The sequence below is a fragment of the Balaenoptera ricei genome, chromosome 1 (genome assembly GCF_028023285.1).
Source record: "Balaenoptera ricei isolate mBalRic1 chromosome 1, mBalRic1.hap2, whole genome shotgun sequence".
NCBI classification, from domain to species: Eukaryota; Metazoa; Chordata; class Mammalia; order Artiodactyla; family Balaenopteridae; genus Balaenoptera; species Balaenoptera ricei.
This window is the reverse complement of record NC_082639.1, coordinates 78,916,022-78,933,865: the sequence shown is the minus strand read 5'-3', so window position 1 is coordinate 78,933,865 and position 17,844 is coordinate 78,916,022. Positions and strand designations below refer to the sequence as shown.

General features: G+C 39.0%; 1 long non-coding RNA gene across 1 annotated transcript in view; it reads left to right on the top strand.

Annotated features, from left to right (window-relative positions):
• Nucleotides 1-10,826, top strand: part of LOC132367517 (uncharacterized) — a 78,284-nt gene extending 67,458 nt beyond the window's left edge. The window contains exon 3 of the long non-coding RNA XR_009503814.1: nucleotides 10,099-10,826. This is a non-coding gene — a long non-coding RNA (uncharacterized LOC132367517). The remainder of the gene's footprint in view (nucleotides 1-10,098) is intronic.
• Nucleotides 10,827-17,844: the final 7,018 nt, after the last annotated feature.

Genomic DNA, 17,844 nt, shown 5'->3' with positions numbered 1-17,844 from the left:
ATGTGAAATTGCTCGTTCGTTTTACACTGCCATAGCATCTACTGATTGAAATGATCGAAAATGTACTTAAAAATAATACAAACAGGTATTTTTCTTCACAGGCTTCTTATACTGTCCTTGTTTTTCTCTTATATACTGAGACTCACGTATAACCCAGTCCTGCCCCACCCAGGCTTGGTCACATAATAGTAACTCAACAGAATAATATGCTGAGACCCATAGTTGCCATCATCTGTCCATTAACTAACCTCTATTTCTGCTTCTAAGCCCAAACCCCATTACCCACCCAAATCACTTTAGAAATAGATGATTTTTTCTTCTTTCCCCTCGAAGTATCTGACCAAACCAAGAGCATGTGAGTCTTTGGATGAGATCCAGTCTTCCCAATCTGTATGGTCTTCCCTCCCTCCCTCCCTCTCTCCCTTCCTTCCTCCTTCCTTCCTTCCTCCCTCCCTCCCTCCCTCCCTTTCCCCCTCCCTTCCTTCCTTCCTCCCTTCCTTCCTTCCTTCCTTCCCTCCTTTCCTCCCTTCCTTCTGAGTAGTAAGTAGAGTATATAGAACGTAATTTAATCTGTTTTAGTTGATAATGAAAATCCTTCTGGAAATTCAGATTCACCATTAGGAATTATTTTCATTGGATAGAATGATGAATATTCATGTATGAAGTCTATAGACTAGTCTGAATTGATAAATCCTTGAGAAATGTCCTGAAAGTTGGTGGTGAGCAATCCTCAATTTAGAGTCACTTTTTTTGTGATTTCCCATTTTCTCCTAAAACTCAAAGGCAGAAGAATTTCTGATTAACTGAAGTTTCTAGTTATTTGGTCTCTGGTTAAAGCTTTCTTTGCCACTTTCTTCTCATCTTTTCCTGATACATCTGGGTTAAAATATTAGGAAGAACCTAACAAAGGAAAAGCCCTGCTCTTTATAAACCGTCCACATATTTGTCTGCAATATCATCTTCATGTTCATAATTATCTCTAGTTGAAAACATTTTATCTTGATTAATTAAAGCACTTCTGCTGCTACCAACAGCAGGGAAGAGTCTCTGGAAAGGACTCCAAAGTCACTTAGCCTCTTTAAAACCTCTACTGTCCACAAGTCTAGACAAGGACATGTCTGCCACCACTTCAATATTTTATCTAGCATAGCAGAATTGTGGCAATTACATATTTTCAATTGCTTCTGTCACACTTGAACTCTACCCACATAATTAACAACCTCAACTTTTAAAAAATGCTTTTCTGTTTTAAATTCCATATATTTTCATTGTAGAAAATTATAAAATACAGAGAAACATAAAGAAAAGTACAAAGATCACCCTTAATCACACTACTAAGTGATAAACTTTAACATTTTGGTGAATATCCCTCAAGTATTTTTTTTTATTTACACAATTTTTTATATTCAACTTAAATCTTACATTTTAATAGGGATTTGTTATTTTTCCACTAAAAAATATATCACAGATATTTGTTCCATGCAGGTAAGTATTCATACACAACGTGACGTTTAATGGCTATGTAGTGTCCAGTTGTGTAGATGTATCATGATTTAGTTAATAAATCTATTGGGAACCACAATTAGGTTGTTGTCATTTTTTTTCACTGTTGTATGTAATAGAGACATAGACAGCCTTGTACATAAATCTTTGCAAGAAATCCCAATTACTTCCTTATGGCAAATTCCCAGAAATGGAAGAGTTGGCTGACAGGGCTTAAACATTTTCAAGTCTTTTGCTAAAATACTGCCAAACTTGTCTCCAGAAAGAATGTACCAATACTAGTGAGGCTGAACACTGTTTTACATGTTTAATTGGCCATTTGTATGCGAGCCTTAGGGAATGGTTCATTAATGCCATCTACTCAATTTCCTAATGTGATGGCTATCTTTTACTTATTGGTTTGTAGGTGAGCTAACTGTTAGGTAGTTTCCTCTGTCAGATCATTTCCAAAAATAAATTTTATGGCAATGTTTGTTTTATACACTTCTTTTTTGTCACCTTCTCTAAGAAGGTTATGGTAAGTGAATGCATGTTAAAAACCCGCCAGATTACTTTGCTTCCAAATTTGCAAGTAATGTTTCTCCTAAGTCTACTCATATAATTATTCTGTTTTGAAATTTTGCAGTGACTCCTTTTCACCTTCAGGATGAAAATGAAACTCACTAGAAAAAAGCAACATACCTGATCTAGCAGCAGATTTCTTCTGAAGCTGTGCTGTTCAATACACACTAGATCTGATGTTAAGCATTCTCACCACACGGAGAAAAGAATAACAGAGTGCAGGAGGAAACTGTTAGAGGTGATTGATATGTCTGTGGCACAGACTGTGGTGATGAGTTCACAGGTGTACACTTACCTCCAAACTTATCAAGCTGTATACATCAATTATGCACAGCTTTTTGTATGTCAATCATACCTTAATAAAGTGGTTTAAAAACACAGTAGCCACTAGCCACACGTGGCTACTTAAATTTTTAAAATGAAACAAAATTAAAATTTCTGTTCCTCACCTGCTCAACAGCCACACATAGTGAGTGGGTAACTTTTTGAACAGTGACGATATAAAACTTTTCCATCACCGCAAACGGTTCTGGACACAACTGATCAACAGATTTAGCTTTTTCCAGTGTCTGGATCTGCTCTCTTCTATACCTCCTAGCCTCTACGTAGAATGCCCTTCTCCTTTTCTTTGGCTAATTCCCACATATCCTGCAGATCAGCTTTCACCTACTCTGGAGAAATGTCTCCTAACCACTCATGTCTCCAGCCTGGATTGCATGCCCTTCTGTGACCCATTGGAGCCCTGGGCATAGAATGCCCACTACAGTCAACTGCAGATGTCGGTTCACTGGTCCTTGTCCTCTACCAGCTCACTGAAGGGAGAGTATGTCTGCAACTTCTGATTCCCCAGGACCCAGCTTAGTTTCTGGAAAATGGACAAAGCTTAGTGTATGTTGAATAAATGGTCTGCCCATCATTTGCCCCCATCCTGTACAAATGCAGTGAGTGGTTTATTCTTAAAAATTCTCAAGAACTAAAAAGTATACCAAAAGAAGTATTTAAGGAACAATATATTTATTTTAGGAATACAGTTATTAACTGTAATAAAGTAATGAAATCCATGGGCATGCTTTATGAACCGCCTCATAAAAGATAGTTACAACAGCAATACTCTAACCTTTCTCCTGATAGAGATATAGACATATTACCTTTATACTTCAACAAATATACATCATTGGAATAATTACAAACCATTTCCTCTTAATAATTCTCATAAAAAATAAAAGCTTTTCTGTTATCCTTAATCTTCCCGACTCTCTCTGGGTTCTTCATCGCCTGTTCCTTCTAAATTGACAGAATATTGCTGGAGAATGTGCATTTGTGAGCACCAGGTCCAGGGTGCTTTTTTATCTTTTAATTAAAAAAATCACAATTCATATATATTTGTTAGAGAAAAAAATAAAATACTGATACATGTAAAAAAATAAAGGATAACTCACTCATAATCCCATCACCAGATGACAACCTCTGCTTGCATCTGACATATAACTTCCTTCAGTCTTTCTCCATGAAGAGATATTTTTTTTGTTTCTTGCAAAAGTGAGATCATACTGTCCTTAGATTTTAATTTTTTTCAATTAACACATCATAAATAAGTTTATTTATCAAGAAATATGTCTGTAACATTATTTTAAATGTCTATCTAGTATTTAAAATAACACTGTCCGCTTTTTGGAAGCTTAGATTGTTTCCAATCTTTTTTTTTCTTCTTCTTCTTGTTAATAGTGCTGTGACGGCTCTCCTTCTGACTAAATGCTTTCCAGGGATCTATAGATCTGAATGTGTTCTCCTCCAAGGCAGAAACAAGGAATGACCTTCTTTTGGGGCTATAGAGAGAAGAGGTGATTACAAACCTGCCCAGACCAACCCAGAAACAAACCAACCAAATTAATGGGTCAGTGGACCACTGTTAGAAAACCATCTGAGGTTACAGCTTACCTGCTAATGCTTCTCTGGGAGGTGCAATGGCAAGGTCGTGAAAATGAGGGGAAAAGAAAAGCAAGGCAGGGAAGGAGGAAAGTGAGTACTTGTTAACGAGTTGGTTACAGCTTCACGATAAAGCACAGCTGGTTTCTTGGTGACATGGGACAGCTCTGGCAGGGCATAACAAACAACTCAGCCTCAGAATGATCCATAGCAGGGAGGATCCTTGGGTCTCCTTTCTCTCTTTGGTTCAAGTAAATCCCGCCGGCATGACCTCCCCCTCACTTCCAGGTTGTGTCACCTGGTCAGCTCCGGACAGCGGTCGCTATGGGGTGGTGTTTCCTCTAGGTCTGAAAGTGGTTGGAAGAGTGAGGGACTCCTTGGGTGTAGTCAGGGTGAGCACGGGTTACAGAGATGCTTCCACCATGGCAGGCTCACGGGGTCCTGACAGAACCTGAGCCCCACCCTGAGAGAGGCAGGAAGTGCAAATAAACTAAGAAATGGTACCAGCAGAGGAGGCGGATAACCTCTGGCCTTTCAACCTGTAGTTTTCCCAGTAGGCCTATCAAAGTCCTTGGTTTTGAGAAAGAAAGGGATTCTGCAGAGTGCTACTAGCCACGTGAAACACCAAGTCCCATTCTCCCCAGGAGGCAGGACGGGAATGCAGCATTGTGAAGAATGGGAAAAGGAAATTAAGTTCTGTGGGCAGGAAAGCTCCACCTTTCCTCTGGGGACAGAAAAAGAGCAAGAGGTCAGACGGGGACACTTGGCTGAGTCCAACCACGTCCTCCTCTGCATCTTCTGGTCTGGACCCTCCAGCCCACGTGACTCAAGCCAGCAGCCGGGCTCAGCCAGGAGCCGGCTTCAGAGAGGGTGGGCAGATACAAACTGTACATCTTGTTGTGCCCTGAGACCCACAGCACCTCCAAATGAGCATCCCCAAACCACAAGGGGCAGAGGCAGAGGGGGGAGGTTTTGACTCGAGAATGACACTGAGAGTTCAGTTTAATTGAGTGGTTTCTTTTATGACTTTCCAGACTCTAAACAAGGCAAGTTTCCCGCAATCAGCTGGTCTATTAAAAAAACGGCAGCAAAGGAAGAAAGTAGGGTGTGAAAGAAGAGGAAGAGGCAGGGACAAAGGAGAATGAGTCTAGGTGCTTTCCCTGAGGTCTCCCATGCCAAGGACAAGTTAAAGCAACACATTACTGTTTATGAGTCTCAATATGCACGGCCAAGTTTGCTCTGGGCATTGTCAGTCTGCCCACACTTGGCTTCTCCTTGCAGCCTTTGGTTTTCTTCAAGACCAGATGGTAGTTTTTTCTTTTTACAAGGATTTGAAAACAGAGAGGAAGGTCTCAGACAGCCTCTGTAAGATTATCCAGGCTTGGAATGTAACTGAGGATAGGCTTAAATTCCTTCCTGTTTCCCACTGCCTGAAGGATAAACCAAAGAGCTCTCTGGTGCTGGTGGCATATCCAGGGCGCCCTCAAGCCGATCTGTCCATCCTTACTTCCCATCCATTTCAATGGCTCTTGATCCTTCCCTGCCCCTAAGACCTCCAATGACATCATGGGCCTCTCAGGCCTCTGTGCCCACTCAAAAATCTCTTTCCCCACAGTGCTCTCAATTCTTCCTGGGCGTCACCTGCATCAGGACTCGGCTCAGGTTCATCTCCTGAAACCCTTCCTATCATCAGGTGAATCTGACTGCACCCTCCCTGTGCTCATGTGTAGTGTGAATGGACATCTAGGTGAGCTCTCGGAACACACTGTAGCTATTGGAGACACGGCTGTCATTTCCTACTACATTATGAAATATTTAAACACAGGAATCATATTCATTTTTGATCTTTCAGCATCTAGAACAGTGTCTGGTACCTGGAACGTGCTCAGAAAATGCTGGTTGGTGGAGAAAGCGCCTGTGTTTCCAGAGTAGTACAGTTGGTCCTGTGGATACAGAGGGCTGCCTATTCTACACTATTTTATATAAGGGACTTGAGCATCCATGGATTTTGGTATCTGCACAGGAGTCCTGGAGCTGTGAAAGGAAAATCAAAATGGCACCAGTGTTACTAAGAGAGCCCTCTAAATAGAACTGGGAGGCCATTGAGGAAGTGTGACTTGTACACATCTCGCCCGCATAGAATCTGAACTTTTGACCACTTATTGTCTTAAACGCAGGCACCCAGAACAACTGCCAGAAACTCAAGATGCTTACCCAACCCTTACCTTAAATCAACTGGTGACAGCCTATCCCTTAAGGACAAATATTTCTTTTCTTTTGTCAGAGTATAGCCTCATGGCTTTTGCCTTTATAAGCCCCTGACTCTTTCTTTTCCCTGGAACACTCTTTTGGCTTTACCTGAATCTGTCTCCCAAAATGCAATTTTTCAGACCCCAAATAAACATTTTTCCTATTTGTAGCCTTCTGGGCTTTTTTGTTCCACAGAACCAATCCCCTACAGATATCTAGGGACGACTTAACTGCATTTACACGCCTGCTACACCACTCATCATGCTGCCCAATGGTAACTGCTTACCTGTGGCTCTCCTGGGATGCTCCAGCTCCTTGAGGGCAAAAGACAATGCCTTTGAGACGATGCCTAGCACATTCTAGGTGCTAAATAAGTGTTGACTTTCGGAAAATGTGCAGTATTGTAGGCTACTTTTTACATTACCCAGAGCTCATTACATAGTCATAATAACACAAGCAAATTTCTTGAGGGCAAGCATTGAGCTAAGCACGTCTTACACATTACACAACTAATCATCACAACAGCCTTTAAGATGGGTACCCCTCCCCCACCACCCTCCATTGTATGATGAGGAGACTATGACTCAAGGAGCTAAGTGATTTGCTGTAATATACACATCCAGACAGTGGCAGAGATGAGATGTAAACTCTGGTTTGAATTCAGGTGCTATGAAGCAGCCAGCATTCGGGCTCTAGCCCTTCCTCCCCATATCTCCAGTTACCTTTCAACATCTGAACTTCCAAGAAAAGGGAACAAGTCTTCCTCCCCTAACTCTACCCACTTCTCCTCACAGTTACCACTAACTGCTCCTCCATATAGCTGACCAGCCACTTGGTTGACTGCATTATTACTACATTGTCATTCCATTTTACTTTTTGGCTATCAAACTTTAGGTTGTATCATAGAGACCTTGAAAATAGCTATGACTTGTGGCTGAGGGTGCAAGAATGGAATACTATGCAGCCATAAAAAGGAATGAAATAATGCCATTTGCAGCAACATGGATGGACCTAGAGATTATCATACTAAGTGAAGTAAGTCAGCCAGAGAAAGACAAATTCCATTTGATATCACTTATACATGGAATCTAAAATATGACACAAATGAACATATTTACGAAACAGAAACAGACTCGCAGACATAGAGAACAGACTTGTGGTTGCCAAGGGGGAGGGGGAGTTGGGGAGGGATGGATTGGGAGTTTGGGATGAGCAGATGCAAATTACTATATCCAGAATGGATAAACAACAAGGTCCTGCTGTATAGCACAGGGAACTATATTCAATATCTTGTGATAAACCATCCTGTGATGAAAGAATATGAAAAAGAATGTATATATATGTATAACTGAATCACTTTGCTGTACAGCAGAAATTAACAAAACATTGTAAATCAGCTATACTTCAATAAAATAAATTAAAGAAAAAGAAGAAATTTACAACTTAGTAAGGACAGACTTGGTACCAGCATTAGGATATATAACGTTTTAGTACTTCCTGAGAAGGGCCAAAATATGGATATCTTTAACATAAACAGAGGCCAGAGAGTTTACATTAACTTTCCCAAAGTCATACATCAGGTACATGGAGAGTGACGATTTGAATTCACATTGGATTCCAGGGCCTGTATTGGAAATGTAGGTCAGGCCTAGATTATGGTAGATCTTGAAAGGAAGTCTAAGACTGTATTAAGAAGACAGCGAGAAGGTTTTTGAACAGAGGAGCAATAAGATCAGAACTAGACTTTGGAAAACTAGTCTAGTAACGGAGAAGAGAAAGTGAGGGTGGAGGGACGAGAGGTCTGTGGGGAGACCATTTAGGAAGCTGCTGCCATGACTAGTTACGCTTAGATGAGCTTTGCTCTCGGACACATTACGGTGTGTTGAGATAAAGGACAAATGGAAATGCCCAGAAGCTAGCTGGAGGTGAGAGGTGGAAGAGAAGTGGTAATTAGAGGCAGAGATCTGGGAGTGGCTACAGAAAGACTGCAGACAAAGCCCTGAAAGTAAATGAGGTCAATAGTGGCTGGGCTAAGAAGGAAGGGGGCCGAAGGAGTGAGGATTAAGCTTGGAGATTCGGCATTTTCAGAGGGAAGGAGAAAGGCAGGGAATTTTGAAGACAGGAGGAATAGTCAGAGAGGTGCAGCTCAGAGCAACGACTTGTAACAAACTGGCTGATAAGACAACTTAACAGCAGACATGAGAACTCCTCTTATGGGATGCAAGTGTGTGAGAAAAACTGTGATAAGCTGCCAGGGTGACAGGGGTGAGAGCGAGGAAGTAGATAGCAGGAGAAAGTTAAACTACCCGGTGCTGGAAGTGAGGAATTTGAGATTAGGGCTGTGGTGGAGCAGAGAAAAGACCAGAGGGCTGGGGAGAGGGAAGGATGGGGGTGGGGAGGGGTGGGGGGAGGGGTGATAAGGAAGGTAGAGGGGATGGCCAAATCCCTCCGTAGACTGGCTGAAGGGCTGTTACAAAATTAGGGCTCTAAGGTGGCTTTCATGGCTCTCATGAATGCTCTGTATCTCTCCAAACCTTCATTAAAATCTGAAATGCACCAAAGCCCGGTGTGTGCACTGGGGGAAATCAAGGAAAGGGCAGATCGTCTTTCAGGTGTAGAACAGGCATCAAACAGGGGGAACAGTGAGTATGAGCGGAAGACATTCTATAGAAACAGAGGTTCAGAGCCAGTGGCCTGAATCCATAACCATACCAGAAATTTGTGGACTTTGGGGAGGACACTGGACTTCCAACGGGCATGGAATGGGGGAATAGCCAACTTCATCTAAATCTTGAGACATTCAGACTCCAGCTGACACCTGTGGTACAACCTTATGGTGGAAGACATGCCCTTCAATAGTTATTCCTTCTGAATGAACTAAATATGCTGGTGGATTTTAGAGAGGGAACATGAGCGAGGAGAGCCCTCAGTGAACTGGTTTGGAGATTTAGTAGGATGCAAGGAGAACACAGATCTCAAGGCAGCATTACATAGCTCACATCAGCTGTAGCAGGGCAGGTTGCCCAGCTGTGAGTCATTAGTCTAAATTGTCTGCTGGAGAACATCTCTGGGACTTTTCTGGTCCATTTGCTCATGAGTAATTGTTTCCTAGAAAACTTTCCCAGCCCCCAAATGTTCTTCCTGAGCTAGAAGGATAGGACCTAACAGATAAGGCTGCTGCAAGCAAGGGGTCAGAGGCTTCAGAGACCTGTTCTTGCTGCCTGTCCTGCAGTCACTGTGAGGGTTTGTCAGGAAGGGAGCTAGGGAGGGAGACAGCTTCTGTGCCTGGAAAAGAACGGAAGCTGAGGAACTTGGCTAAGGGACCACGGCAGGGCTCTGCAGTTTTTCCCACAGACACTGATAAGACTTTTCCTCTTATTAATTTGTGTAAGTAACAGACCCAGGGTGTAGGCATGTTTGTGTACACATGCATCCCTGAGCAACTGAGGAAATTTTGGCTGACACTGGGAGAAACATATGATAATCAAATAAAATTTCTGAAAGCACCTTGCTTATACCCTGTCAAAAAGTTGACGATTTTTAAGATGTGATTCAATAAAATGAAATGATGGCTTTCTTCCAGTTATTTCGTAATAGTTATTCTGCCAGGCTCTCCCAGCTTGCCCAAAGAAATTAGAAACAGAAGGAGTGAAGAAAATACTAGCTTTCTCAATTCTCTGGTTTTTTTACAATAATCACCAGATATGCTGAAAGATTGTATGAAGTTTGTGAGTGTACTTGGCCTTCATGGATCTTGTATTTCTTAGCTACAATTGCTAGTGAACATCAGTTATGGAGAGGTGCTGCCCAACGGTTGAAGAGGATGGTATATATAGTGTGACATTATATTTTTCACAGGCGCCTCAACAATATCTCCTGCTCCACATATGCTTCTTACAATGTGACATGGACACTCCTCCTGTTGAAAAGTGGGGTTCTGTGTCCCCGCTCCTCTGCCCCTGAACTGGACAAGATTTACAGTTATTTCAACCAATGGCAGAAGTGATATCATAAAATGTGAGGCACTACGCTTTCTGCCTGTTGGAATAGTCGCCTCAGAGCCCTAAGCTATCATCTAAGATCTCTGACTACCCTGAAGCTGACATCCTGTGAGGAAGCCCAGGCTGTATGGAGAGGCCCAGCTGAGGTTCCAGCCAACAGCCAGAATCAAATGCCAGACGTGGGAGTGAAGATGTCTCCAGAAGATTCTAGCTTCCAGTCACCGAGTCTTCCCAACTGAGGTCCCAGACATCATGGAGCAGAGATAAGCTGCCTTTGCTGTGCCCTTTCCGAATTCCCTATCCACAGAATCTGGGAGTGTAGTAAAATAATTGTTTCACCCTATTACGTTTTGGGGTGGTTTGTTACAAGGCAATAGTAATTGGTACAGTTATGAAACCAGGAGCCCTATGTGGTCCCCGAGTCCTCCTGAGATACTTTGTGGAAGAGTTAGAGCTTCTTGGAATACTATTTGAAAACCTCTGGACTAACCAAGGGCTCCAAATTCCGTGTTTCTAAGAAACCTGGAATTTAATAGCTTTATCAAGAAAGAGAATTGTCTTGCTCAGTGTTATGAACTGAATTGTGTCCCCCCAAAAGATGAAGTCCTAACCCCCAGTACCTGTGAATGTGAACTTATTTGGAAATAAGGTCTTTGCAGATTATCAACTTAAGATGGGGGCATCAGGGTGGGCTCTGATCCAATATTCTGTGTCCTTATAAAAAGGAGAAGTTTGGACACAGAGACACACACAGAGATAACGCCATATGAAGATGAAGGCAGAGATTGGGTGATGCATCTATCAGCCAAGGATTACCAAAGATTACCAACAAACCATAGACATATGGAACAGATTCTCCCTCACAGCCCTCAGAAGGAACCAACCCTGCTTTCACTTTGACCTAGAACTGTGAGACAATAATTTTCTGTTTGTTTAAGCCACCCAGTATGTGGTAGTTTGTTACGGCAGCTCTGGGAAAATAATACATTCGAGAACCAGTTTGAACAGGAATGATGGCCCTTTATATCTCCAAGGCCCTCAGTTAATGCAAGTTAGGTCTTTTGATTCATTCAGCAATATCTTTTCAAGGTCCATCTCATAGAAGTCACAATGGGAAGCATTTTAGAAAAATACAAAGATAAATTAAGTCTTGGTTTCCACAATCATTGGAACACCAACTCTGGAAGGAGAGATATGATAAGCCCTAAAATAACCATAGTACAAGTGATAAGTGCCCTAGATAATGAGGCATGTAGAAAGTGTTAAGAGAAATTCTGAATAAGTCTTAAAATTCTTTTAAAAAGTCTCAGTGATCTTAGTATAAGTAGAGCCAAAATTAGATTTGGATGGACAGAGTTGAAGGTAGAAGGGGCATTTCTATGAATGTCTAACACTCAGTGGGTCCCTGGCTAATCGATTAAAGTACATAGGTAAAGTATAACTCCTTTATTGTCAGGTCTATTTAAAGCATTTATAGAGTCCTAGATACATTTTTGTATAATGATTGTTTCCTCCCTGTACACATAAGAAAAAAATGTGTATGAGTCTAAACATTTTAAAACAACCTAGAACGCAACTTCTGTCTTACAAGCATTTACTACAAGGTTTTAGAGTCAACTTTCAGGCATTTTTGATGCAAGTTCTTTTTTTTTTTTTTTTTTTTTAGTTTTATTTTTATTGGAGTATAGTTGATTTACAATGTTGTGTTAGTTTCAAGTGTACAGCAAAGTGACTCAGTTATACATATACATATATCCACTCTTTTTTTAGATTCTTTTCCCATATAGGTCATTACAGAGTACTGAGTTGAGTTCCCTGTGCTATATAGTAGGTTCTTATTAGTTATCTATTTTATATATAACAGTGTGTATATGTCAATCCCAATCTCCCAATTTATCCCTTCCTCCATCTATCCCCTGATGCAAGTTCTTGATCAGATTTATAATTAAAGCTCTCAATAGTCACTAGTAGTTTCTTTTTAAAAAATTATTTCTTTTCATTTATTTTATTGTATCAGTTTCTGAGTTAGGAAAAGTTATTTGAAAATAATGGTCTAGCTAGTTTTCCATACTTGAGATTTGATTGTTTTCACATTGTTGGTAGAATTGAAGGGCAACAAATCAGCCTGAAGTTTAGAAAGTGCACTGAGCACCCTTTATCAGGGGGTTCCCCGTTGACTCACACCTCTACTCCCCATACTACCCCACAACAAACAAAAGCCTTATGTAATATAAATCAGGTATTTAATCCCTCTGACATTTTTCATATTTCCCATTTGAAACCAATTCAGTTTCTTTAAGAGGTTATTTGGCCTTAAAATATTTACGTAGCTAAATGTTTAGACTGAGTAGTTTTGATTGAAGCTGAATCTCTAGTTTTCAATTTCACAAGCAGAAACTCATTTTAAATACTTCCTCACTTCTCATAATAACCTAGAATAGAAAATAATCTTAAAATTATATATATATATATATATATATATATATATATATATATATATATATGAAGTACTTTTCTGTACACATGAAGCTAACACTACATTGTAAATCAACCATACTTCAATTAAAAAAAAAAACAAAGGGGAAAAATACTTCCTCACTAAAGTTAGGGCAGTTAACATCCTGTCTTTGTTTCTGGATGCATAAAACAACTAAACCTGTTAGCATGCTGATATTGTTAAGGCTTAGAATGTGACTCCCAAGAAAATATGCAAGTTGCATCACCAGAGGCTAGAACCTGGGGAGAATTAAGACAAAACCCTGAATAAATAATAAGTCCTGAATAAAGTCTTCCTTACCATTCTAACAAGTGTCAGATTAATTTTTTCTTTAACACCACTTAGAGGTCATTAATGTACATGGCCTCAGGTTTTTGTTGAGATTGGCTACATCATAAAGTATTTTTCATAAAGCAATTTAAATCATTAAGAAATATAATTTATACATACAACTCAGTGGGCATAAATGGAACACATCAACTATTTCATAAACTTGTGGACATTTATTTCTCAAATTTACAATGATTGTAGCTTCACATTTCGCATTGATTTTATTTATTCTTGGACTAAATCAGCCTGAGATGTTGAAAGCTGTTCAAATGTTACTTAGAGTATGATTTTAACAAAATTATTCCACATAATCTATGTGAAATTAAAACGGAATCCCAAGAACCTTGTAATTCAGATTGAAGAAATGTAATTTTTTCCTATACCAAAATCTCTGCTGAATAGTTGATTTTTTTTTTCTTAGAAGAACTATGGAGGAGATATAAAATGCAAAACTTGCATGTTGCCTCTTTGTGTCACTTTCCCCAAGATCTGTATTACATGAAACTAATAAGAATGGAACTAAATACTTTTTTAACGGTGCTAAATGTAACCTGAGTTGAAATAAAATTAATTCCACAACAAGGACCTACTGTATAGCACAGGGAATTATATTCAATATCTTGTAATAACCTATAACATAAAAGAATCTGAAAAAGAATATATCTGTATATATCTGTATCTGTATATCTGAATCACTTTGCTATATACCTGAAACTATCACAACATTGTAAATCAACTATTCTTCAATTTAAAAAATTAATTCCTTAAATGTTTAAAAAAATAAAGTCCATCTTCTAATTGTTCGTAAACTTTATAAAAGAAGAATCCCTGAATCAAAATAATCAGAATGGTCATTTCTGTTCTGATGTTTGGTAATAAAATCTTTGCCTAATGTTGTGTTTTTTATGCAAAATCTCCAAACTCTGAAAATACTTCATCACTTATGGTATGCCTGATCACATAAATATTTACTTGTACCTTGCCTTGTTCAAAAATGTTTAAATATGAAATCTAAAGTATAACCTGTATTCAAAGATTTACACACAAAAATAATGTAGCTTATGAAGAGCTTTTCACTTTTTCCTACTTGGATATTTAGGATGACATTTAAATGTACATTCAGAAATATGCAGGCCTTGTGCTATGGCTATTTAAGTATCCCACTGAGTCTAAACTGGCTTTAGTGACTACTCTCTTCATATACTTCTTCATCCAAATCAAAGTGCTTATCTTATATCTTGCTAGCCAACATTAATGAATAACTGAATCAATCTAGTTAATTTCAGTGTTTATCTCAATAATCTGTACAAATGAAAGGACTGGAAGATGGGGCAGTGGAAGGTGGCCGTGGACAAGAGACTTTTTCTTATGTGCAAATAGCACTGAAATCACCAGATGTCTCTAATCTGCTGCCCATCTCAGTTCTTGTCTCCCACGTTTCTCCAGATCTCTCACAAACTCCCTTCTAAGTTTCTGATACACACATTCGCAAGGCCTCTCTCACCACACTCACAATCTTTCCTCATCTCAACAGTTCTTCTCCAAAGGATTATCAGTAAAATAACTGAGTCATAAATAACTATAGAAAAATATGTAAAGTGACAATTTAGCTTCGAAATTTACCAGTCACAATTTTCTTATGCATAAGTGGTACATAAAGTTTTCTTATAAAGGGCTTCCTTAAGCCTGGGGTGTATGTGTTTAACTAGGGGAGGCCTTCTGGTTGTACAGAACCATTCTGATTTCTTTAACGACAATCATTACCATAAAAGTATTTACTGAAAGCTGGGCTGGACAGCCATTGTACAATCTGATCTGGCAAATGCACAGAAACTGCACTCCAGATTACACAGTAAGGCACTAATTACCCAAATGAAACTCCAGGGGCACCTTGGGGAGATGCAGTACAGAGAATTAAGGAAGGAAATAATTAGTCACAATTGCAGAAACTAGCTAAATACAAAGTGAAAGAAAGCATGCGGCCTATTTCCTGCAGAGTACAGGAAGCCTTAATAACAGAATATGCAAAAATACAAGAGAAATCCAAAAGAGAAACATGATTTGTACAAATGAATAAGAAAGGGACCAATCTCAACTTTAAATTACAAAAATGACTTTATTTTCTGTTCCTAGGTACTACATAGCCAAATAACTTTAAGACATTGTATCATGAGTTTACACTATGACAAACCAACTTTCAAGCATTTTCTTGACAGTCTTAGAGGTTTTGCCGGCATTTGACACAATCTGAACACATACAGCGCGAGAAAACAAGCAGCAGAAGGAAAACTAAGTGACCACGTAAGGCATTGAGTTTCAACCCTAGTAAAAATGTTCATTAAATAGGCAGAATCATATGGGAGAGGGAATGGTATTCAGCAGAAAGCAAATTTATTCCACATCTGAAACCATGCATAGGGACTGTTATTTAACATGGCCGAGAAATTAAGTTGTTCGAAGTTATATACCCCTTTTTAAGGTCTTCTAAATAAAAAAAAATTCCTTGGGGTGGGAGGAGACCCTCTTCCCTCTCCCCAAAAGGAATTCAAGGATGTTACTTTTATCAGTGAAAGGCTCTGGGAAGATGGAATAAGAGTGGACAGCTAGTTTGGAAGGATGGTATGTAATTGTATTAGAAGCATGTCACTGAGGCCTAAATCTGAAAAATCAATGGCACGTCTGGTCGAGACTGTCCAGGCTTTCTTACAATATATCTGAATAGACAAGAAAAAAAGTGAGAAAATCTTACCGACCCTTGAGGCATTCCCCTCACTAATAACTGTGCTGTTTTGCTATGGAACCCTATCTACCCTGAGTTCTTGAGATCCTACCAAAAATGTGAATCGCTTGAATGGCATTATCACATTCAGGATTTATAGGAGAATGTAAATTGAATCTTAATTTAGTCTCTAAACAAAAATGGAAATTGTTTTGAGGTTTATCTTATCTATTCACTACTACATATTGCTGACAGTTTTCATAAAGATGGACCATGAGTGTTCACTCTTTTAGTAAATATATCATTACTACTGATCAGGTATTTGGTATGAAATTAGATTAGAGAGTAAAATACTCCTTAAAAAATGGACTTTTCTTAGAATTAGGAACATAAACAACAGCAAAACCCTTGGGGGAAATGATAACAAGAGATGTAAAGATTTTTTTCTCCTCTTTCTTATAACAGAAATCATAATTGCAGAAATGTGGACTTTCCTCATCGCAAGTAACCCAAGGAAGATTCCAGGTTGCTTAAGCCCCTCTCTATAAAGATGGCTTCAGAGGCAGATAAGGAGGCACCTCTTAAATGACCAAAGTATTCACAGCAGGCTTATGTCCCAAGCCTTTCTGAAAAAGCAGTGCCTGCACACAGGATGCCATGGAAATTGTTAGAACTCATTACAATAGCTACATTGGAAACCTAAGGCAGAGAAGGGTGGGTGAAAAATCAGAAAATTTACCAGTGTAAATAACAGGTTTCACTGTATCAAGAACACTTATATTAAAAGTGTTGTATTAAAAACAAAACAAAGTGAAAACCCAACATATAACTAGTTTTCTGAGATGTGGTCATCTTAGGTGAGTTCCACTGGGATATACTTAGATGCTCTGTTTCAACCAGACCATCCCCAGACAACTGTCTGTTCTACACTTAACCATTAAAACTGACCAAAGAGCATACTCACTATGGGTGTCCAATAGCCATAGGATTTAAGAGCACATACAATGCTTTTATATTTACATAAGCTGTTTCTCATGAGTCTTACAGAAGTTGGAGAAATAGAGCTAGTTGTTCCTTTTTAGCAAGAGCACTTGTTAAAATACGAAAAGGATTGGGTTAATACCCCTTTTAACACTGAGTTGATTCATTAAAGAACTTTAGAAAAGTCAGCAGTTCATTTACCTGAGTTTCCCAGTTAAAGGCTAAAGAGTAATTTAATGCTTTTCACTTAAGAATGTGAACAAAAATATACAATATTAAAAAGGGTCAGGGTCAGAAAATTTAGACTCAAGATGAAGTTTGAACAATTTGAATTTTTATAAAATCTAACAGAAATATCTATGAATTTTCCTTCCTAGTTAAACCATAAAGTCATAGAACTATACTGATTTACTGGATGTTATTTAGAACTTAGGTTAGGGGTCAGCCTGTGAAATCATTAAGAAAGCAAATCAAATTCTTTTGGCATTTTGAGCAAATTGTCACAAAGACTAATTATTAGTGACTTCAGTTATGAACACGTATGAGATTATGAGTTAACACCAGATAAAGATTTCAGCATAAATATGATTTTTAACCTGAATAGGTCCCTTTTAAGGGTGATATAGAAAACAACTATAAATTTTATCCAGAAAAATAGTGCACCTAATGTTTTACCACCTTTCAACAGGGTTATTCTTGTCATGCTCAGCCATGGACAATCTTCCAGGTTTGTTTGTTTGTTTGTTTAAAACAGGTAGGGCTATGTTTCTAAATATAACACATTGTTCATAATCAGGATCCTAACAACATTCTAGAATTGAATATTTTATCCTACAAGAAATATAACCATGTTACTATCTTAAACATTTTGTTTCAATTCCAGGGTGAAATAAACCAGCTATACAAAATCACCATTGTTAACACTTAAACACAGAGCAGAGACAGCAAAGCATTTTGGTCTACATGATTCAATTATTAAATAAATGAAAAGCATCTCTTCCCCAAATCCTTTACCCCACAATGTATCATAACATTTAAAACACAATTGAGGTACATATATCTGCTGAGTAGTTCCC